Genomic DNA, 24,319 nt, shown 5'->3' with positions numbered 1-24,319 from the left:
ATGTAGGCATACCGCACTTGCAAATGAAGCCCGGGATTTGAATTTCCCGGGCTTCATTTGCATAAGCGGGGCGCCGCCATTTTTAAAACCCCGCTCGTTCGAACCCCGTGCGGCGTGACTACATGGGGCACGAACTAGGTAGTTCGAACTAGGCTTCCTAGTTCGAACTACTGTTACTCCTCGTGGAATGAGGAGTAACGGTAGTTCGAACTAGGAAGCCTAGTTCGAACTACCTAGTTCGTGCCCCGTGTAGCCGCGCCGCACGGGGTTCGAACGAGCGAGGTTTTAAAAATGGCGGCGCCCCGCTTATGCAAATGAAGCCCGGGAAATTCAAATCCCGGGCTTCATTTGCAAGTGCGGTATGCCTACATTATCCTCCTAGTTCGAACTAGGAGGGTAGTGTAGACATACCCTATTTTATTAATGGGACTGTTCCTGGAGAAAGTTGATGATCACTGCAAGTAAGGGGGGCAAAACTGGGTCCTGCAAAAGTTGGGTCAAACTCATCTCTTGTGTAACTTGACTTGAAGTCAGTGGCTCGTAATATCTTAGAGCATCTTATTACCTGTCGTGCGGGACCATGACTCAGCTGCGTACTTTGAACTCTCGCTCCGTGGTTCTCTGAGGCCATTAATTATACTCGGCAGTGGAATGATAAATGCTGGGAGTGAAATGCAGACATTCAGGGCTCTGGGTGAAATGCTGGCCCCTTTGCAGTCAGTCCCCAGACACCACTCATATCAACGGGGCCAGGATTTCACTGCCTCTGTGTAGCTCTTCACAGATTCTGCAGCAATGGTCACCGAGGCTAGCCTTCTGTACAGAGAACGGCCCCACAATAATTCCCAGAGCAGAGCTTGTAGAAACACCTCCAGCGTTGCTATAAAAATGGTCGGTGATGGAAAACCCTCCATGACGGTTGGTAAGCTGTTCCAATAGTGAATTTCTGTGGCTGTTAAAAATCTATGCCTCATTTCCCGTCTGAATTTGTATAACTCCAGCTTCCAGCCTCTAGATTGCATAGAACTTTCTCTGCTAGATTAGGGTCCTAACAGATACATTTCTCTAGCATAATAAACGCAGTCCTGTACCTCTTTATGCTGCTTGAGTGAAACTTACCTCTCTTCAGAGGCTCACACGCAGCCCTATGCTCCACTGTGGCCCTGTGGAAAGACTTTGGGAGGCGGTAATAGGAGCACAGGGACGTGTATTCATCTTCTGGAGAAAGATGAATTTCACTGACACATGGGGCATCAGTAGCATGGAGGGTCTTGCAAGTGCCCTTGAATTTCGTCTTTAGTCACTGTGGGTGACGTTCATCCTGGGCAGAGGTCTTGCAAAGTGTCAGTGAACCACTGAGGCCCTCAAAGTAAGGGGTAAGTAAGATCTAAATGGTGCACAGCTTTGTGTGGACCTTCTGGACAGTGGTGGATTTCACCCAGCACTTGTTGGAGGTTTAGGGAATTTTCCCTCCTTCCCATTCTCTAATTCTTTTGAACGTGCCTAGACGCTCACACAGTCATTGTAGGATAAGTAGCAGAATGACTCAAAGTCTTCCTGTCCTTTGCCCTTCTCTGCAGCCGAAATTTTTCTCCTGTAATCTCATTCTCCTGGTGAAGAAAGCCCATAAAGCAGAGGTTCCCAAACGTTTCGGCATCACGCCCCCTTTTTGATTTTTGAGAAACCCTCACACCCCCGCTCCCAAAAAAATAGCAGAAAAACTTGGGGTGAGATTGACGGGGGTGTGTGTGGCTGGGTCGCCTCGCACCGCCTCTGGAAGTTCTTCACGTCCCCCAGGGGGGCACGCCCCTGAGTTTGGGAACCCATGCCATAAAGGAACAACATCCCTTTTCTTCCAAATGAGCTTCCCTTTCCTTGCCTCTGATTATTTGATGAACTAGTATTAAGAGAGCCCTCCACCAGAATTGGTCAGGGTGTGTCTACACTGCAGGGCTTAATTCGAAATAAGCTATGCAAATTGAGCTACTTCAATTGCGTATCTTATTTCGAAATAGCTTATTTAGAAATTGGGAGCGTCTACACAGTACTTATTTCTTGAGTACTCTGTCCAACTTCCCTTACTCCTCATACAATGAGGGTTACAGGAGTCGGAGGAAGAAGTCCTTCAGCTTGACGGTATTTCGACATTATTTCGAAAGGACTGCCAGTCTGTGTAGACACAGACTAAGTTATTTCGAGATAACACTAGTTATTTTGAAATAATGTTGCTGTGTAGAGTACCCCTGATATAAATCCTGCTATGCCTAAAATCTTTGGAAACATATTTTTAACATAAACATCTGGTGAAATTTCATAAACCTGTCTGTTGTTATGGAGAGCACACACAATAAATTAGTGTTCCCTTTTTCTAAAAGCAATGAACTTTGTTATGAGCACACTAACCACTCTGATTACTTTAAAATCATGTCTTTGTTTCAGTGCATTACATATGCAGTAATCTGGAATGATGGCTTTATGAAGGCTTAAGAGTACATTTAAAATATAAAATCAGCTTAGAAATACTGAGGAAGAAATGTAAAACAGAAGAGCTGCATCTGTAGTCCATAACATTTAATGTTGCACTCAGCAGGACAACCAACTTGCCCTTACTACAAAGTTTTTGCAAATAAGTTTTGCCCAAACCTGTGACCATACCTTCTGCATGTCCAGTCATCACAACTGTGGAAAACATGCTCCATTTTCTTTAGAAATAAATTTTAGAAGAGTGTTTTCCCCAAAGGTCATTTGCTACATTAGGGTTTGGAGATGTGGTTGGAAGGGGTGAGCAGGGACGAGGAGGGAAGAGAGACAGTGGGGAGAAGGCAGGGTCTGGGCGGAGCAGGGGGAATATGGGTGGGGCCACAGTCTGTGAAGTTTGCTTCCCCAAGCAGCAGCTAGACCCACCACCCTTGATTAAAAGAGAAGCCTCAAGAGAGGCATGGAGAAGAGGAGAAGGGCTGCCTGCCTTTCCCAGGGGAATGGTCTCGCAGACCCCTCAGGGAGGGCCATGGGACACCTAACATGGAGCGAAGCAGGGCTGGGCGTGAAGGGAGCAGGAATAGTTTGGTGTCTTGTACTACATTTCATACACGAGACACCACCAAGGGGATCTTCACTTAAGCATTCTGACCCAGGAGTAAGGGCAAAAACCAAACCAGGAAGGTGAGGGCAAGGCAGCTGCTGAGCCACACTCTGCCACAAAGGAGCCCCCCTGCGATCGTGCCTCATTACAGCCCTGCTTCTCTGAACACAGCAGGCTGTTTGTTTGGGTAGCCATCCCCAAGTCTGCTGCTCCAGGAAGCTCTGCCCCCGAGAAGCCCTGTCCCTCTGTTTCCTCTCAGGGTCACACTCCCAACACCTTTTCCAGGCTTCCTTTCGTCAACCCACAGAGCCGACAGTCCACATCTGACAATCCTGCCCCGGTTTTCACCAGGGAGACCCCACACGCCACACAGCTTGGCCAAGCGGCATGTTGCCCTTTGGGGCCACCACCCTCATTGCCTGCAGCTGCTGTTTTTACTACAGAAAGGGGCTTGACTGCTCTTTCTGCTGAGCTTAAGGAGAGAGCCTGATGCCCAATTGGTCCTATTGGCCCCTGGGAAGTGAGCGGGTTTATGTCTGCCCACAGCGAAAGGACTCTCCCCTAACCTACGAGGGGATTCACTGAGCCCAGTGAACGAAATGATTATGAGGGACTAATAAAAAGAGAAACTGGAGCAGGTGTGATGGTCAAAGGGCTAAAAGAGGGGAACTGGAAGGGAACACTCAGCAGAGAGCCCCACACAGCGACCTCGAAAACATCCAGGGAGCGACTTTGTGGGGCCACGGACGGGGAGCACATAAATAAACAGGTGAGGGGAAAAGTGCAGCCTGAACCTCAATAAATGTTTCTGGAGGAGCCAAAAGAGGGGCTGTCACCTGATGTACCCCAGGTAGAAGTGCCCCAGGGACACCCCGATTGGTTTAGTGAGACCTTCTGACTAGGGGCAGGAGACAGCACTAAGCCAAAGATTTTTCGATTGTATCTCCAACAAATGTACAGGCAGTCCCCGACTTATGCGGATCCGACTTATGTCGGATCCGCAGTTACGAACGGGGCTGCCCCAGAGTACACGGACTGCGGGACCTCGCGGTCCTGCCGCCCGTGTACTCTGGGGCTTTCTCTGCGTCTCCCTGGTCTGCAGACCAGGAAGACGCAGAGCAAAGCCGCGGAGGGGCTCGGGCGCCTGGGCTGCCCCACCGCCGGCTTCCCCGCGGCTTTGCAAAGCCGCGGAGGGGGGGAGGAGGGGGCTCGGGCAGCGAGTTGCTCTGCCCTGGGCTTCCTGGAATCAGCTGCTGATCAGTTTCAGCAGCAGCTGACTTGGGGACGCCTGGGGTTCTTAAGTTGATTCTGTATGTAAGTCAGAACTGGCGGTCAGTTTCAGCAGCGGCTGAATCTGGACGCCAGTTCCGACTTACATACAGATTCAACTTAAGAACAAACCTACAGTCCCTATCTTGTACGTAACCCGGGGACTGCCTGTAAATCCTTGAGAGTATTCTGTTCTAATTCTTTGGGGGTGGGCGTCCAATAGAGAAAACAAATGAAGACATGATCTAATTTTAACTGTATATTGATTGCTAAAGGCCGTGTTAACACAGAATAACTCTCTAGGTTTTCCAGTGTTAGAGAAATCCTCAGACCAGGGATCATGGATAAAGACCCCTTTGTGTTGCATTGTAACACACAGCACAAAGGCTGTAGCTCTTTGAGGACTATCTCCGCCCCAGGTGAGAGAGAACAAGTGGGAAAGCACCAGCTCTTGGGATGACTGTAATTAGCCGGGGTCACAGGTATGTTTCTCATCCTCTTCTTTTATGGCGCTCGTCTATCCATGATGTCAGTGATTGCAACATAAGGATGAGTAATAAATGTGACCTGTCTTCTACTTTACAAGTGACGCTTGTCTCCCTGGGGCTGTTCTGAGGCGAAATTCATTGGCAAAGCTTGTTGCAGTGTTTTACAAATACTAAGGATCACACCAGCTCTGTGAGGAGGCGTGGATCCCAGCTGATAGCAGAGAGGCCCCATCTGTTGCTCATCTTGCAAGCGCTGTAGTGGAGAAAAAACTAGAGCCGCGAAAAAATATTGCGGTGGAATGCCACAGTGTGTTGCACAAAGGAGAGAGATTCTTTCGGCATGAACATAAAACAGAGCATCTGTTTGCATTGCTGGGGCCAGGTTCTGAGCAGATGTACCTGCTTTGATCGGATGCATCTTTACTGGGCTTCCAAAAAAGCATCAACAGAAATTTATGGGAGATAGGCTACAAAAAATTCAGAGGGTATACTGAGGGTGAGGTGGGAGACATGCTCTAGAGACACTCTGCTATACTCATACCCAGCAGAACCTTTCTGCAGGCCAGATTGTGCCTCCTTTGGTTGTCTAAAACAGCAGAACACTTTCCCTTTTCTCTTGGCGGTACTTTCCCCCACTGCTGCACAAGCTCTGGAGCTGCATATCCCAGTCCTACAGTTGTCTGTCTTCTCTGCAGTGAGCTGAGTTATGAGTATTGTTTTCCCTTCTGGCTTATGCATCCCATGCTATCAATAACTTGTGTTTCTGACGTCGGCTGTATTTCACTGTCTGGGCATTCACATCAACTGTCTGTCTTGCTGGAGGTTTTTTTCTTCTAAAGGTCAGGGCACTTGCAAAGGAAACAGCTGTTAACCTTTCCCGTGCCGGTCCTCTCCTGTACCACTCTGGACGGGTTAGGTTGTTAGCTGTAATTGGGAGGGAATGGTGATGGCATGGTACGGATACAAGCTGGAAAAATATTTCCATCCACTGCGATCCAAGTGTGCAGATCGGTAAAGTAAGAAAAATGCTGCTTGAGGACTCAGACTAAGTCCAGTGCTTTAGGCTTTTGAGTTACGCTTGTTACAGGAGGCCTTGTGCAGGGCTCTCCAGCCTTTTTAAGCACCAGATCACCTTCTTGAATCGGAGTGCAATCCAGGATCTACCTCAAGCCCCGCCCCTGTCCCGAGGCCCCGCCCAGCTCATTCCATTCCTCCTCTTTCCATCCTCACTCACCTGAGTCAAGTTGGAGCAGGGTTAAGAGGCAGGGGGCTAAGGGCTCTGGTCCTGAGGCAGGGGATTACAAGTATGGGGGGACTCCCAGGCTGAGCCTGGGGCAAGGGGATGGGGCACAGGAGGGGGATCAGGGTGCAGGCTCTGGGAGGGAGTTTGGGTGCAGGAGGGGCTCAGGACTGGGGCAGGGGTTCAGGATGTGAGCTCCAGCTGGGCACTCAGGTGGCTCGTGGGCGGTGGTGCAGTGGGGCTAAGGCAGGTTCCTCCCCCGCCTGGCTGTGGGCAAGGAAGGTGGCTCCTTGCTCTGCCCCCATCGTCAGGCACCGGTCCCACACCTCCCATTGGCCAATGGGAGCTGCAGGGCGGTGCCTGCAGGCAAGGGCAGCATGTGGAGTTCCCCGCCCCCAGGGTCCGCGGGAACGTTCCAGACACTTTCAGGAGTGGGGTGGGGCCGGGCAGGGGATGTCTGCCTTAGCCCCACTGCACTGCCAGATCCCCCAATTGGCTGCAGGAGCCCCCAGGAGATGGAGCCCGATTCCAGGGGACTCCCAGCTAGTGTTCCACTCGTGGGCGGAAACAATTAGAGGGAATGAATGTTGTTTTGTGCCCCAGCCTAGAGGGTCTGTGCAGATGTGCACCACCAGGAGAGACCAACCCGAGATCTAACAGAGAGGGTTAGAAGATGACCAAAGGGAGACTTACCCCTGCCCGGCCAGGCTTGGCATTCTAGAACTCGCTACGCAGGGAATTCAATTTAAGCCTGAGAGAGAAATGAAAAGTCCGAAATGTACAGCCCAGTCAAACCCCTAAAACCTCACCCTTTGAAAGAAGGAAAAGAAGCAACGGCGACACCACAAGTGTGTGTTGGGTCAGGAGATGAGTGTGACAGTGTATGTGCGTGTGTGTGTGTGTGAGTGGCAGTCAGGTTGCCCCTTTATGTTTGAATGTGCTCAGCATACGTGGGAGCAGCTGCCAGCAAGCGCCCTCCATCCCAAGCCCTGTCGTGTCCCTCTCTTTGTGGAGATGGGGTTAAAGGGAGGGGTCACCCTGACATCAGCACCCACCACCTCTGCCTCCCCCACCCTGCACAGCAAGCAGGAGGCTCCCGAGAGGTAGCTCCAAGGCACAGGACAGGAGCAGCACAGCAGTGGGGGGAATGGGCAGCTGACGTGCCTGGTCTTGATAGTTTCCTGGCCACACCTGTGGGGAATCACCCCAAGATCAGAGTGCGAGATCTCCCAGTAGAGCCCTGTCTACTGGCTGGTGACTGCTGGTGTAGTGCAGGGCTGGTGAAAAAAGGGGTGATTTGTACATTTCAGGGTATTGCCTTTGTGTATTTTGACACGTGATGTTGACCGTTTTGTTAATGGTTCCTAGAGCTTTAACTTGTCGAATCTCAGTGTTTACTGCCCTTAAATAATTGTCTGACTTCTCCCAGCCCCCATCATTTCATACCACTTTGAACATTTAAATTGATAACCCCCCACTGCTTGCACATAAACATTGGTGTTTTCCATCCAGGTGATGCAAATGAATTCTGCCAAACATCCCTCCCACGTGCTGCTGATGCCCAGTGAAATGTGGAGGGCAGAGACACCCCCGGGGTTCCACTCCACGTAGCATCCCCATTGTTCAAAGATGATGGATCAGACAGCCATGAGGCTGACTTAGAGACTGTGATTTTAGAAAACACTGGGGGCTCTTTTTCTGTGCCCTCTGGTTTGGAGGTGCACACACGTCACATTTTCATGCTTTTCTCTGCAACCAGCAGGGACAGGAACGTAGTTTTTAAAAAGGGAACTCTGAGATGTTCATGCAGTCACTTGACTCCAGGACCCGGGGCATCTGGAAAACCATTGGTTACTGTGAGGCTTGTAATAGGGATGTTTTAACTGTTACCTGGTAAGCCTCTCCCTTAACGGGTGAGGCTTACCGGTTATGGTTAACTGATGGGGACTGGAGCAATCCCCCACCCGCCACAGGTCAGCCTCGGCATGGTGTAGGCATGGTGTAGCAGGAGGGGGCTTGCTCCAGGCTTCCCTCCCCACCCCCGCTTGCTCCTATTTAATTGGTTAATTGGTTAAACTTAATGTTTAACCAGTTATGTGATTAAACAGGATTTTACATCCCTAGCTTCTCCCTTGCCTCTGGGCTGCAGCCCCTCCGTCAGGGTTCACCTTTGGCAACTTTACTAGGTTTATATTAGAGCTGTCAGGAATTATTCTCAAAAACGGTTTTTGTCAGAAAGTGCCAGTAAAAAAAAACTTTTTTTCCCCTCTTTCATTCATAGGAAGATTTCTCTTCCAGGGTGGAATTTCAGATTGGAACAAGGTCCCTGTACCCCCCACCAAAGGCTCTCTCCTCCTCTCTCCTTTTCCTTCTCACCTTTTTTATTTTACACTTTGCTCTGTTCGGAGCTGCCCAGATCAGTTACTGCTAATATAAAACCCCGGGAATTAAATTAACCTTATTGGGGACCAAACCTCAGCCAGTGTTAATCTGTGCCACTTCATTGGAGTAAAGGGAAGTGCGCCCATTTATACCAGCTGAGGATCTGGCCCGCATGTGTTTTTTAAAGAAACAAAACAGGCCACTGAGCCCCGTTGAATGTGAAGATGTTGCTGGTGCATCAGGGAAGCAAGCTTTGCCAAGGGGTACCTGGCGTGTTCACCTGCTGTGGCGGGCAGCACAGAGGGCTAGCTTTAATGAGGTATGCCTGGAGTACCTAGCAGGCCTGTGGCTGAGTGCCACCTGACCGCCCTTTGAGCATTCAACCACACAGAATGTGTATGCCCTCTCCCCATGCCTGGAACATGTTGTGGAACAGCAAGTGGCTTCTGCCTGGACCTGTCTGTGGCATGAGGCTGCAGTCCAAGGTCCTATGTAGGAAAGGGTCTAAGGAACAGTGTGAACTTTCTCTCCTTGGAACAGGGTAGCTCTGTTGGGCCATTGTGTAAACCAGGGGTCTCAAACTCAATTTACTGTAGGGCCAGAGCCAGTCCTCAGAAGCAGGCCAACAATGTCACTGAAGATGGTGTTCGGAAAAAACAAACACACTTGTATTTTTTATTTTGAATTTCTTAGAAATAAAAATCCTGTTGTACAACTTGATACAATCCCTCGCCTGGCAGAGTGCGCCGGTGTTTGCCAGACACCTGGCAACGCTTCAGTTCTGTCAGCTCACTGATGTTTGGCCTCAGGGACTGAGCAGCTGAAACCTTTGGGACTACAGCATGGTGGGCATCAGATCGCTGGGTTCGGTATTTTGACTTATTTAGGTTCATTGTGAAAAGTGTGTGTGTGGAGAGAGAATTTGTGTGTGTGTGTGTGTGTGTGTGTGTAGAGATTTCTGTGTGTACGTAGATGGTGGTTAAAATCCCCTTTCTGAGGGCAGGGCTTTGAACTGCAAATGCTCTGAGCTGTTCCATTAATCATTCCTGGAGCTCCAAAATATCACACTAATAATACCGGTCACCCCAGGAGTGATCAGCGGCTTCCAAGTGGCCCTGCCCCACACGCCCGTCTACTCCGATTGCCACTTCGACCTCAGCCCTTTCGCTTTTTCGCTTTGCTGGTGCCTGCCTCACACCCACAGCGCCAAACTGTGTCGGCTCGCTTGTGTCTCAGGAAAATCCCAGAGAAATCTCCCGCTTGGTCCAGCCCAGTCTCTGCCCCAGGGGGTCTAGTCACTGCACCATAAACCCTCTCCTGCACCCCGGTAACATACAGGCCCCCACACTGGGATCCCCCCACTAACATCCATGTCCTCACGCAGAGATCGCCTGCTCCCACCCTCTGTAACTGAAAGCAAAATTCACTGGGCCCCCTGCCCACAGAAGCTTGTCAGCTCAGGCGGCTCCCTGGCCAACACGATTTGCGTTATGGCAGAAGAAGCCAGTGTGGCCCGAGCAGCCCCTTCTCTGGCTGGCAGTATGTGGGTACTGGGAGGCTGGGGAGTGCTGCTGGGAGCTGTGTGTGGGTGAGTCCCCATGTGTGGGCCCTCCCCCAATCCCCTGCCAGCAGCCGGGTGGGCCTGATTGAAAAACTTTTTCAAAAGTTTTTGCAGGCTGGATGAAGGATTCTCTCAGGCAGGAGGCATAAGGGATCTGTCGAAAAAGGCTTTCTTTCTCCACCGATCCCCCTCTAGACTGGCGCTTTTTGCGGACAAAGTGCTAAGTCGGCAAAACGCGGCGGCCATTTTTATGCAAATTAGGTGCCGGATATTTAAATCCCTGCCTCATTTGCAATGTCGACCTGCCTAATCTGCATCCCTCTGCCGACAGAGAGATGCAGTCTAGACATACCCTGAGATTCTCCTGCAGCACAAATTGGAGGTCTGGTGCAAAACCGGGTCAGAAGGCTCTGTTGCCTTCCCGGTGAATGACACCCAGCAGGTTGACATTGAGAGGGTGTCAAGTTACTGGATTTTAAGGAGAGCAGCCAGAGCACTGCTGCACCCATGGGGGGGGGGGGGGTATTTGCCCTAACATGTATTCAAAGGGGCCATGTGAGGTGTCACATAAAAGCTTATGTTCTACTGATGCTATACATGCTATTCATGTACTTGTCTAATATCTGTATGTGGAGTTATAAATAGGGACTCTGTGCTGATGCTGGAAAATTCTCTGTCTGAGGCAGAAAAATGTGCCAAGAATGTTTGCTCAATGGCTGTGCTGATGAGCGAGGGTCCAGGGACAATGAATCTCTAGGGGCCAATACACATCTCAGGAATGTGACTGATACCTAAGGGCTGCCAGCATGGAACACAGGGATAGGCCACTGACCAGGTGACCTGCTGCAGCCAAGAAGATGCCAGGAGAGGTATATAAGTGCCATGTGGCCTCTCCATCGGGTCTTCAGCTCAGCTCAGCTCTTGATCCTAGAGGCAGCCTTGCAGGGAACCACGAGCTGGAAAAAACTGTGGACCATTCTGACATAGGATGTACACCAGAGACTTTTAAGCTAGCAGTGTATAACATCTCTGCTACGAGCCTGTATCGAGAACTGGGTGATTCGATGCATGTAATGTATTTTCTTTAACAACCTTACTCTCCTGCTTTTCTTTCTTTTAATAGTAAACCTTTGGATTTTAGATTCTAAAGGATTGGCTCAGTGTGATCTTGTGGGTAAGATCCAGGGTGTAAATTGACCTGGGAACTGTGGCTGGTTCTTGGGACTGGAAGTACCTGTTCGGGGTAGGTGAGATTGGGTTCTAAAACCCCTCACCTGTGTGTTAGGCCTGGGGCTGATTGGGGCATGGATAGGGCTGGGGTGTCACAGGGGTTTTGCTCGTGAGGCTTCTGGCTGGGCAGGCAGGCAGCTGAAGCGCTCTGTGTGACTGGTTTGTGGCCTATTTGGGAAGGGCCTCCACTCAGGGGCTGTAAGGAGCCCCGAGTTTGAGCAATTTGCCCTGAGAGGACGCCCTCAGCGGTGTCCAGACCCGGCCTGGTCCGTCACAGGGGAGGTCTGAGGCAAGATCGTTATTTTGTCACTTCTCAGTGGACCCTGAAATCATCATGTGTCCTCGGCCGAAAATCCCTCATCTGGTAAATGTAGCCACAATGGATCACAAGAGGGCAGAAGACCATGTGCTGGATTAACCAAGTTTTCAGTTAACACCAGATGTGTCATAGCATGCAATTTCATCACAAGTTTTGCTCCACTTCCCTCTCTGTGCACACTGGGTGGAGTAATATTGCAGAGAACCGGTAACCACGGGAGGGGAGTAGATTTAAGAGTGCCTGAAATAATATGCAGCGTGTATAGTGATCATCTTTGTGTGGGACAAGAGAGCACAATGCTTCACCACTGAATAACAGAGAAGAAACATGAAAGGGCAAATTCCCACCACATAGAACAAAGTTCCTAGCTTGTGAGCCAAAGTATTTTGTAACTGGGAACGCTGGCGTCCACTCTCCGCACAGCAGTTCTCCGAGGCTGCTCAGGGTTGTATGTCCTGTCTGCCGCACTTTATATGTTTCAAATTTGTTCTGATTTTTTTCCAGGAGACGAGGAGAAACATCACCTCTTGTCTCCTAGGGATGAGTCTAGCGGTGCACTGCGTCACCAGCAGCTTAATTTAACATTTCTGTGCATGGGATCAAAGCACAGTGATAAGGAGAGATGGAGGACGTAATTCTGATGGTTCATCAAACGGGTAGGCAGCATATCTGGCATTGAGCTGAAGGTCAGAGGAAGAGGAGCACGTCTGTTCCCAAGGAGCAAGCATGAAATGCGGCAGAGGAGAACGCAGCAGCTGGGCATCTGCAGAGGAAATGAAACCCCTGGGGAAGCCTGGAGGCACCAACCTGTGGGAGATGTTACGACAATTCTCCACCTGCCACTCAGGAGGTGGCACCAAGCAGCCAGGCCAGTGGGAGACGATTCAAAAAGTCAAAGCGTTGCAGTGAAGCGTGAGAGAATCTAGGAGTCTTATATAAGCCCTTGTTCCTGTGCCAGCCAGCCCATTGAACAGCTGGACTCTGTTTGCACGTGGCTGCAGACAGGCTGGGACCGAGAGCAGCGCCGGTGTGCTGTCCTTTGGACTCCTCATTGCTTGTGGAGTCCGATTTTAAAGGCACAGAGGTGCTCAGAAACGTCAGGACAAAGGCTGTTTTTTCACAGGCTCCCGGCTTTCCCTCACATGGTTGCCAAAAGCTGGCAGGAAATAGGCCTGAGAGGTCCCGGTGAGCATTGGCACTGATTATAGAGGGAGCTGTTCCCGTTCTTTATAAAGTCTCTGCTGCTTAGACTTTGTGAGGCATGTCAATGGCAGAGTATGAGCTGGCACATAACATCCTATGTTCCTATTGCTCCTTTCACACCACACTCTGCCGCCTTCCTGCCGACCCTTCCACTGAAATGCAGCCACCTCTGGGGGGCGGGTCACAACCAGCCTAAGCATACTGCATAGCACTAGCGGGAGGGGGACATTTTGTCTTAGGGCAAATCCATGTTCTTTAACATCCCTGAGGAGCAGCGGGGAGCCTGGTCATTAAAAGTCTAAGGGGAAAAGCCCCTATCACAAGTAGTATTATGAATATTATTGAGGCCCCAGAGGCCCTGAGTTCAGGGCCCCATTGTGCTGGCCGCTGCGCATATGCAAATGTAATAACAGACAAGGAATGGGAGGAGAAATAGAGATGTAGGGACGTGTCCAAGTTCACTCAGTAGGTCTGTGCCACGCTGCCCAGGCAGAAACTCCCTGGTATTCAGTGGAGCTGCCTCGCGAATACAAAGGCCTGAATTGACCCTGGATAGGACGATACTTGGGCCTGAACTGAATCCTAGGTGAAGTCAGGACATTGTCGCACACAGGTGGGGTTTAAATCAAGAACCCATCTTTCCTATGCCATGTAGAGTGGATCCACGAACGAGAACTGACATACCTGGTTAGGGCTTTTCAGGACAGTTAATGCTAAGGATGTTAAATATCGATTCATTTACTAGTCACGTAGTCGATGGAATTTCCATTGACTACTCCACTAGTCGTTAGGCACTTCCGCATTCCTCCTTTGAAATGTACAAGAGCCCCAGGGGGGACTCTTGTGCATTTCAAAGCAGAAGCGCCCGCGTGGAGCCTGGGGTCAATGGGAGACAGAGTCCCCTGCTGAGCCCGGGCTCTATGCGGCACTGCCGCTTTGAAATGTCACGCGGAGCCAGAGTCAGCTGACCTGGGCTCCATGCAGCATTTCTGCGGAACCCAGGTTGGAGCCCAGGGTCAGCCTGGGAGTCCCCAGCTGACCCTGAGCTCCATGTGATGCTGCTGATTTGAAGTACCCCCTCTCCCCACTTTGCTGCTTCTGTCTGATACAGTCATCAAGGGAAGGGGGGTGTTAAGCAACCAGTCGACTAGTCCTTGACATCCTCACTTAATGCTTCAGCTGGTGAAATGAAACGAAGTCCCTTGTCTGCTTACAGGAGTGAAGCAGCTGCCACCAGGACCTACGTGATACACAAACTCACTCCCCTTGTCTGCCTACTGAAGGGTTTACTCTCACGCTTACTGCCATAATAGCAAGTGCTACCAGCCAGAACCTTGACCGGTAGCTGAGAAAGCAAAACGAGGCAGTGGGGCGACCCAGGAGGCACAAGAAATAATTCTGGTGGATTTGTTGTTGGATGTATTTATACATGCTGTCTGGGGAGCATTTTACACCTACGCTCTCCCAGGGGGCTGACTACCCAAGGTATACGGCAGTAGAGAATCAGGCTCCAACAATGGGCTGTAAATATTACACATGAAATCTTAAAGTTAGAGGACACCTTTCATCCAGAAGCATCTGAATGCTCTTGCAAAGAGGGGGGTCACTTCACGGGCCAGCGGTCACAGGAAAATCAAGCCACCTCTGAGGAAGAACTCAGCTTTGCAGGGCAGGACAGGATCAAGGAATAGCACATCCAGTGGAAGCTGTGGGGTAGATTGGAGGACGTGGATGTTAGTCGGAGGGGAGATGGGATCCCAGTCTAAAGGTTATGGTGCAGTGACTAGACTCCCTGGGGCAGGGACTGGACTGGACCAAGCGGGAGATTTCTCTGGGATTTTCCTGAGACAAGCGAGTCGACACAGTTTGGCGCTGTGGGTGTGAGGCAGGCACCAGCAGAGCGAAAAAGTGAAAGGGCTGAGGTCCAAGTGGCAATCGGAGTAGACGGACGTGTGGGGCAGGGCCGTTTGGATACCTGTCATGGCAGGTATCATTAGTGTGATATTTTGGACACACATACACAGAAATCTCTCTCTCTCTCACACACACAGAAATCTCTCTCTCTCTCTCTCTCTCTCTCTCTCTCTCTCACACACACACACACACACACACACACACACACACACACACAGAAATCTCTCTCTCTCTCACACACACACCCCTGTCTCTCTCTCACACATTTTCCACAGTGAATACAAACAAGTCAACACACCGAACCCAGCGATCTGATGCCCACCTTGCTGCAATCCTGAAGGTTTCAACTGCTCAGTCCCCTGAGGCCAAACATCACTGAGCTGACAGAACTGAAGTGTTGCCAGGTGTCTGGCAAACACCGGCGCGCTCTGGCAGGTGAGGGATTGTATCAAGTTGTACAACAGGATTTCAAAGACATTTGAAATCAGAACCACCATCTTCAGTGACATTATGGGCCCGTTGGGAGGATATGAGGACTGGCCCTGGCCCTATGGTAAATAGGATTTGAGACCCCTGCCTTAGCTGGATTCTGATGCCCTTACTTGTGGTGAGTAAAATCTGGCTCCGTTTAGACTCTCTGACTGCAGTGGAACTACACCTAGACCATGACAAAAGTCATCAGACGCCGCCTGTGTGTGATTAATGGCTGCGTGTTGAGGCCCTTGGACGTCAAATCTTTACCAAACAAGCTCTGCCTCTCGGGATTACTGGCAGTGCTGATCTGGCTGGGAGAACTCCTGTAGCCTTCAGTTCCCTGTGGAATTTGGAGCTTTGCATCCCCCGGGAGAGATGAAGAAAACGGACAAACACCGATCAAACTGAACAGAACACCAGGAGACCTCCAGTGTGGTTTGGTTCAGCGTCCTGCTTCTCTTGGATCCTAGCCAGCTCCGCTGCCATTGAAAATGTTCCTCCCATCCCCATCCTTACAAACAGAAAAAGTCCTACGGAGGGGATGCAAAATGCCCCCCCTCAAAGCCACACTGCTCTACCACTCCAGAACACGGCTGGCAGGTGTGCATTAGGGAAGATCACACTTACTGTGCATGGTGTGTTTCTGGCATGTCAGAAACTCCCAGCCATTTCTTCCCCCGTCCACTGATGAAGGTCAGTGTGTGCTGCTTATTTTAGCCGGCCAATGTATTCGGCTCTAGCATGGTGCTCCAAGGCTGTCTGCTGCCAGGGAGTGTGCTGGAAGCACTGAGCAAGGACAGAGCAAGGCAAAAACATCGATGGCTCTGATTTGCTTAGCCGCTGGAGTCACACAAGGCAAGTCACACCTAATAAATCCACTGTCCCAAGAAAGTGTTTTTGAGCAAGTAACAATCAATGCACAATATGTGTGGTCTTCCCTAATACACACCTGACAGCTGTGTGCTAAGTGGTAGTAATGGTGCAGACTGGAGGGGTAGGATTTTGCACCCCCCCCAGAATTCTGTCGGACTCTTTTTGTGTATGGAGTGGGAGGGAATGGGATAAATATCTTCAATGGAAAAGGGGCTGTCTAGGCTCTCAGAGAAATAGGCCGCTTGCGAGTGGGGCTGGTTTGCAATAGAAAGAGGATGATGAACAGAGGGCCAGCATCAGACTGCAGAGGGAGGCCAACAGAGAAGATCGTCGGTGTTCTGGAGGAAGGAACAGGCTGTGCAGCTACTGAATGAGGCAATGATTAAACATTTGGGGAGGGAAGAAAAGGTGACTGGAGGGCAAGGAAATTACGTATGACTTGGATCATTTCAGAAGCTGACCTGACAGGTGGGTTTTGGCTGAGATGTAAGCAGATGCAGAGGCATAGACAGCTTTGCCAAAAGGAGCCCTGCTTACAGAAACGTCACCTGTGTGATCTTCTCTTCCATACAGCTTCTTTCCCGCTCCTCTTACTGTTGTATCTGACCACCCTCCGGTAGTGCCACCAGTCCGTACGGAGAATAAAAGGGTTGTGTGATTTTGGGGTGTGGGGTCTCTGGGTTGGGGAGGGGAGTACAGAAGGCAGATGAGACACAAAGTATGCTGAGGGAAGAGAGCCTAAGGAACAGAGTAGGGAGCTGGCCCCATAGTGCAGCTGTGGAACTCAGCATAGCAAGACAAAGTGGCACGCCCAAGGTCATCCAGTAACTCTGTTGTCAGAGCATGGAAATGAGACTAGTTATGATCCTAATCCCTGGAGCCAGAACCCCTCAGTTGCTGACTTACTGAAGCCAAGGGGCCTGATTCTTGTCTCATTTATTCCTGTGTAAATCTGGAGTGATTCCATTAAAGTCAATGGAATTACTCCATGATCGAACCAGTGTGAGTGGAGAATCAGGCTCCGCCTCTTGCGTAATCTTCTGATCAATAAATTAGGCAAATACAACTTAGATGGGGCTACTATAAGGTGGGTTCACAATTGGCTGGATAACCATTCTCAGAGAGTAATTATTAAAGGTTCACAATTATGCTGGAAGGGCATAAGAAGTGGGGTTCCGCAGGGGTCTGTTTTGGGACTGGTTCTCTTCAATATCTTCATCAATGATTTAGATGATGGCATAGAGAGTGTGCTTATTAAGTTTGCAGATGATACCAAGCTGGGAGGAGTTGCAACTGCTTTGGAGGATAAGGTCAAAATTCAAAATGATCTGGACAAACTGGAGAAATGGTCTGAGAAATAGGATGAAGTTTAATAAGGACAAATGCAAAGTGCTCCACTTAGGAAGGAACAATCTGTTCCACACATACAGAACAGGAAGTGACTGTCTAGGAAGGAATGCTTCAGAAAGGGATCTGGGGGTTAAAGTGGACTGCAAGCTAAATATGAGTCAGCAGTGTGACGCGATTGCAAAAAAAGCAAACATGATTCTGGGATGCACTAACAGGAGTGTTGTGAGCAAGACACAAGAAGTTATTCTTCCACTCTACTCTGCGCTGGTTAGGCCTCAGCTGGAGTACTGTGTCCAGTTCTGGATACCACATTTCAAAAAAGATGCAGAGAAATTGGAGAAGGTCCAGAGAAGAACAACAAGAATGATGAAAGGACTATAGAACATGACCTATGAAGGAAGACTGAAAGAATCGGGCTTGTTTAGTTTGGAAAGGAGAAGACTGAGAGGGGACATAATAGTGGTTTCCATGTATCTAAAAGGGTATGGCAAGGAGGAGGGAGAAAAATTGTTCTCCTTGGCCTCTGAGGACAGGACAAGAAGCAATGGGCTTAAACTGCAGCAAGGGAGGTTTAGGGTGGACATTAGGAACATTTTTCTACCTGTCAGGGTGGTTAAGCACTGGAATAAATTTCCTAGGGAGGTTGTGAAGTCTCCATCTCTGGAGATATTTAAGAGTAGGTTAGATAGACATCTATCAGAGATGGTCTAGTTCAGGGGTGGCCAATTCGTTACAGGCAAAGAACCAAAATAGTGGAGGATATAGCACAAAGAGCCTAGGGAAAAAGGTTGTCAACCAAAAAAAAAAAAAAAAAGGGGGGGGACGCTGCCCCTTTAATGAAAACTCCAGTGTGGCTTTTTGGCCACATCAGGCTCCCATCGTCCGGCACCATTTTGCTTCACTGCGCCGGATGGCTCCCCTGCACCCAGTGAGCACAGGGAACCAGGGGCCCTTTGTAGAGGTGCAGGGGCAGCATCGCGAGCTGCGCTTTCTGCAGTGAAGAGCTGTATGTGGCTCACGAGCGTGGGTTGGCCACCCCGGGTCTAGACAGTACTGAGTCCTGCCATGAGGGCAGGGGACTGGACTCGATGACCCTGTGCTGTCAGAAAGGACAGCCAGAGAAACGACCCTGCCATGTAATTGGGTGTAGGGGCAAGCTCTTCTTTCTGTGTGCGGAGGGAGATTTCCAGGCCTATCTGTCTAGCTCATCTGCTAACACAATGTCCATTTGTGGCACAAGCCACAAAAGCCCCAGCTGCTGAAACTGGCCCTGTTCGTCTTACCTGCATGTTGACTGTAAATTATGATATTAAGGCCAAGGACATTGCAATCATAAGAACACTGAAATCAAAATGGAGTCTTGGATTCCACACACAAATCAAAAAGGAACCCAAAGGACTGAAAGATGTTTTTGCCGCCAAAACCATCGTCTGCACATAGCACATGGCTGTGCACACAGCACTGTTGCTCTGCACACGGCATTAAAGTCTGCACCAGGAACGCTAATTTGCACCCAACACCACACCTTGTGCACTAGAGATGCTCCTGCTGTTTTCCCGCCTTGGGATTTTGATAAGCTCAGGCCCCTGAAGAGATTGGGTTCGTTCGTTCCTTCGGTTTGTTGGTTCCTGTTCGTCAGCAGCTTGCTGTTCCCAAGGACCGTGGTGAAGGCTGGGACCTACTCCGGGACAGACCACCATCCCAGCTGCTTACAGTGTACTTCAGTTCACCACTGTGGCAATTGCCCAGTGTTGTGGGCTCCAGCTACTTGCACCACTGAACCAAGCATACTGCCTAGTTCCACTCTGATTATTGTGGCAAAAGCCCTTAACCCCGGAGCCAAGAACTATCATTTCCATCGTGTGTGTGTGTGTGCTACTCACGTGCTGTCACACCATCGACAGAGCAACATCAATTGGACTCCTCAGTGTTCCTGCCGAGGCTGCCTAAGCCAATGGGTTGAAGGTCCTGAGCCTCGGCTGTCATCTACCATCAACCTCTAGAACAGACTGGTTACGTCTAGACTGGCATGATTTTCCGCAAATGCTTTTAACGGAAAAGTTTTCCAATTAAAAGCATTTGCGGAAAAGTGCGTCTAGATTGGCACGGACGCTTTTCCACAAAAGCACTTTTTGCGGAAAAGCGTCTGTGCCAATCTAGACGCGCTTTTGCGCAAAACAAATCTGAGCTGTCTACACTGGCCCTTTTGCGCAAAAGGACTTTTGCCTGAACGGGAGCAGCATAGTATTTCCGCAAGAAGCACCGATTTCTTACATGAGATCGTCAGTGTTCTGGCGGAAATTCAAGCGGCCAGTGTAGACAGCTGGCAAGTTTTTCCGCGAAAGCAGCTGCTTTTGCGGAAAAGTTGCCAGTCTAGACACAGCCACTGAGTATAGTGTTCCTCCTTTATACTGTGCTATCTTCTATCACTTCTGGGATGAGGGGTTGTTTTATGCAGTGTTGCATTCTTGGGTTATTCTTTGTGTTATCTGTTGTATTCAATATATCTTTTAAATTTGACATTCGTGTCTGTGTTTATTTTGGACTGGAGAAATCTGCCGGTGATAGATACAGTGGTTTCCAGGGCGGACCACCTTCTGGGACAAAGGCATTTTCCATCTGTTTGGCCCCACACTAAATTTAGTTTACTAGTGCTCCTTTGCTGGTAACAAATTACCAGCACCCACAAGCTTATGCTGCTTAATCATTCATCCAGCACAAACAATTGGGAAACCTCTTGTTGGCATGACCTCCGGGTAACTAGGCTTGAATTTGGTCGTTAGAATGCTTCACCTGTAACACACTTTGTGGATGTGTCTGGCACATTCTTCTTTACCTTGTTCTCCTTCCAGGCTCTGGCTCAGATCTCAGTTGAATGGGGGTAAGTCGATGGATTGAAACTGGTTTAACAGAGACCAGACTCCACCATTCCTGGACTCCAATACTAGCGAGCAGGGCCGGCTCGAGCCATTCCTGTGCCCCGGGCAGCGGGTGCGCGACACATGCGTGGCTCCGCCCCCAGGCTCATGGCGCATGTGCGGCCCTGCCCCCCGGCAAGCTGCGCAGCTTATAGCACACCTGATAGCAGCTCTAAGGGGTGCCGTGTGGCCCCCGGCCTGGGCATGCGGCGCCTGATGGCAGCTGTAAGGGGTGCTGCCCAGCCCCCAATGCCGGGCGCGTGGCGCCCCTTACAGCTGCCATCAGGCGCCCCCCATAGGTTGGCGCCCTGAGCAGCTGCCTGGCTAGCCCCCCCTTTAATCCGGCCCTGCTAGTGAGCAAAGGTTTTAGAGTCTGGCCTTTAGACATCAGCAAAGTATAGAACAGTTGATGGCATTGGGGTAAGTTCCTGGGAGCCTTTTCCTGCCACTGAGAGGCACGTTGAGCGGCACCTACGCTTACTTGCAGTGTACGTTATCCTTCTGGCTCTGCATAGATCCGGTGCACTCCTGAGAACTCCAGTGGCTTTCACCTGGCAGCGAGCTCTGTGTTCACCGTGGTTGTGTCAGCACGCTCATGAGTGCAGCGCAGGTTGTGAACTCCAATGGCCTTTTTGTGCAACCTCTGCAAGGCAGAGGAAAAAGGCTGGAAACTCCATGCAAAGTGCTTGTGGGCCCAGCCCAGCAAGGCCAGGGCCTTGGACGGCAGCTCTGTGTTTACTTATCAGGCACGAATATTTTCAAAGATTAAACCCATTCAGAGCAAAAGTTGCAGGGGCTGGGCTGCACTACGAGGGAAAGATGCACGGAATGAGAGGTATGATCAGCCCGGAATAGTGTACAAGTGCCTACACCTCCCTCCCTTTGTAAACCTCCACTGCAACCTACAAACCAAGTTGTTCCATATTTTTAGGTCCTATCTACAGTGGGGAAAATTTTTGACTTGGTTTTAAAATTGGTTCAGTGGACACAGTTTTAAAACGAGTTAGAGCAGATTTAAGGAGTTTAAGGTAGGACATTGGATCCATTTCCCCTTAACCTAGTGTCGCTCACCCAGCGGTACGAGTACCCCTGGAGATACTGAGATGTAAAATTAGATATTTGACTAATTTTACAACGGGCTACATAAAAGGCTCTAGCGAAATCAGCACACAAGAACATTTCATTCAGAAAATGAACTTGTTTCTCCTGCTCCATATGCCATACGCTGAAATCTACATACAATATTTCTATTTCAACTGATTTATTTTATCATCTGATGGTACAAAGGAGAAAGTCAGCAATTTTGCAGTAGTAGTGCGCTGTGACACTTTGGTATGGCTGCTTGTGTAAGCCAGTAGTTTTGAAGTGAGGTGTAACGTGGGGATATGCAAAACAAATCAGACTCCTGAAAGGGGTACAGTAATCTGGAAAGTTTGACTGGCACTTGCCTTCAAGATCTCAGGTTGCCTTAAGACACCAAGGGTTAGCATTAGGGTTCTAAGCAGTTTGAAAACTGGTGAGACAATTTCCCTGGTGTTGATAGGACCTTGGAGTCTCAGGGAATATTTACACAGCAGCGATATTCTAGAATAGCTGACGTTATTCCGAAACAACATAGTGTGCGTTTACACTACAAGCCTCTATTTCGAAATAATGTCGAGCTGGAGGACTTCTTACTCCCACTCCTAGTAACCCTAATTTCACGAGGAGTAAGTGACATTGAAGGAAGTGTGCTCTTCCTTTGACTTCCTGCTATGTAGACAGCACCAGCAGCCGAATTAAGATATTTCGACTTCAGCTATGCAACTGATGTAGCTAAACTTGCGTAGTTTAATTTGACTTTGGCCCTGCTGTGTTGACGTGCCCTCAGAGTAAAATTCTGGCCCCCACTGAAGTCAATGATCATCATAATTAAAGTGTTGCAGTTTTTGGGTGAGGACAAGTCCTTAAAGAGACTGGGCTACAATAAGTAGGAAACATCATGGCTTACACATGGCCAGATGTCTTGTCATTGTGACCAAGGCATTCCACACTCTGCCTGGTGCTGCTCCACCTGCCCACACCTCGAGAACCTTTGCTTTCGAGAAGTAAAACACCACTGGTGGTGCGAAATGAGAAGGTTAATCTACTGTATATTTGAGACAGTCTGTCTGTTCAAGAACCCCTCCTAAACTGTAAGTGGTAGCATTACCAAATTCACTATGCAGCTCCTTCTTATCATAACTTAAAGCAAGGAAACGGTTTGGCTGTGCCAGGACAATGGGAGGTGCCTGGAATGGGATTGCTTTTCAGAAAATCATACAGAAAAGAAACAGAATCACCAGACAGGTGAAAGGGGCTGGCTGGGGGCACTCCCTTGCCCTGTCTAGGACTGCCCCAGTTCTAAGCCTCCCACCCCCATGTATCCTTTAGGAAGGGGAGGGAGGCCTTCCCTCCTCTCCAGTTCATTCAGAAACACTGCTGGCTGTTCTCTGTCGGAGTGAGGGGAAAGTGCACAGTTTGCTGCATTCCTCACTCTGGCTGGGTTGCGCAGGGGGCAGACGAACCTGGACCTGCCCCAGCCGGGGGACATGGACCCCTCCCCCAGCTGTGCCTGCTGGCGCTGCAGCAGCCATGGAAAGGTGCTTCTCACCTGGGGAGGGCCGAGGTAATCCCCTCTCCCCAGGGCCAGCCTGCATCCTGAACCCTCCTCCCCAGCCCCGCCCCAGAGCAATCATTCAAACGAAGGAAAACAAAAACGAATTGAGTTAAGGACCTGAACAATGCCGGGGAAATCTTCCATTATCGTTATACAGCTGAATGCTCTGCCGCACCTTTCTCTGGTCTGCACATTTGTTATCACAGAGCCCAGGGAATGGAGTCTATGACCTTTAGTCTATGACCCTGGTCTCTAAACTCGCATGACTTCTGTGCACAGTGACTGATTTCTGATAAACACCTGTGTGCTTTTCTCTTCGTTCACACAGGGTCCATGGCCGAGCTCCTTACTCCATATTTACTCTGCAAACGCCCATTAAGGTCAACAGGAGTTTTGCCCAAGTAGGGGCTGAGTAAAGATCTTCGAGTGCAGACAGTGTTCAGTGTGCAGCCCCCAAGAACTGTAAATGAGCACAGACATGGGGGAAATCCCACCAACCACACGCAATGACTAATTCACACTGAGCTGCTGGAAGGACAAAGCAGGCTGTGTATGTAAAGAGAGAAGTGACAGGGACTCAAACCACACTCCGGTGCTGTACATCAGCATAGGTCCTTGGAAGCTAATGGCATGACACCAGTTTACGTCAGCTGGGGATCTGACCTGTGGGATCCTGTGGGCCAGCTTCTCCAGTGGACTGGGGCTGCTTTGCACCACGTGGGTGGTGTCGTGTGATCTTAAAGCTGGTTTAACCAGACCACAACTGTATCCAGGGGATTCTGCTGCGACGTACGGGCTCCGTTGACACTAATTCTACTTGCTGCTGGTGTACCAGGATCCTCTATGCTAAATCAAGCATCAGCTGTCGAGTTGGCCCTCGGAGGTGCTAGTAAACTGCCTGGACTGTTTATGTTCATAAGATAGCGTCCCAATGGGACTACGGTGGTTAATGCTGAGCTGGCTGGTTCATCCCACCATCTACTTTGAGTTGTTTTATCCCACCATCTGGAAAAGCCACTGGGTCGGTTTCTGCTCTCAGCCAGAAATATCTCCCCTGAACTCAGTGGGCTGGATTTTCTGGACTGCGGAGAAGCACCAGGCACAAGTTTGGGGCAGGAAGGAAAAGTTGGCAGCTTTTAAGTCACTCCCCTGCTCCAGGGAGACCTCAGAGAAGCACTTGGAGTGCTCCAGCTTGAGTTGGCTGCGAACGCCCGCGGAATCTTTGCGCGGCAGATGAGCCCAGAGGACTCAGCTTTCTGGCCTGTCTTGGAAATCAGAACCAGGCTCGTTACCGTACTGTGGCCGAACTTTCTCCGGGGAGGAATTACCCATCATGGAGAGATGCCGTGGGGTGGGCTGTCCTTCGCAGACCACTCTG

At 50.0% G+C, this 24,319-nt stretch overlaps 1 long non-coding RNA gene across 1 annotated transcript; it reads right to left on the bottom strand.

The window, feature by feature from the left end:
• Positions 1-13,286: 13,286 nt before the first annotated feature.
• On the bottom strand, positions 13,287-24,044 carry LOC142830964 (uncharacterized). The gene is made up of 3 exons (XR_012906538.1): positions 23,059-24,044; positions 20,785-20,946; positions 13,287-14,480 (listed from the first exon to the last, which is right to left on the bottom strand). It is a non-coding gene; the product is annotated as an uncharacterized LOC142830964 (long non-coding RNA).
• Positions 24,045-24,319: the final 275 nt, after the last annotated feature.

Source organism: Pelodiscus sinensis, chromosome 11 (assembly GCF_049634645.1).
Source record: "Pelodiscus sinensis isolate JC-2024 chromosome 11, ASM4963464v1, whole genome shotgun sequence".
In the NCBI taxonomy this organism is placed as follows: Eukaryota; Metazoa; Chordata; order Testudines; family Trionychidae; genus Pelodiscus; species Pelodiscus sinensis.
Note: the sequence above shows the minus strand (reverse complement) of the source record. Positions and strands in the feature narration are given on the sequence as shown.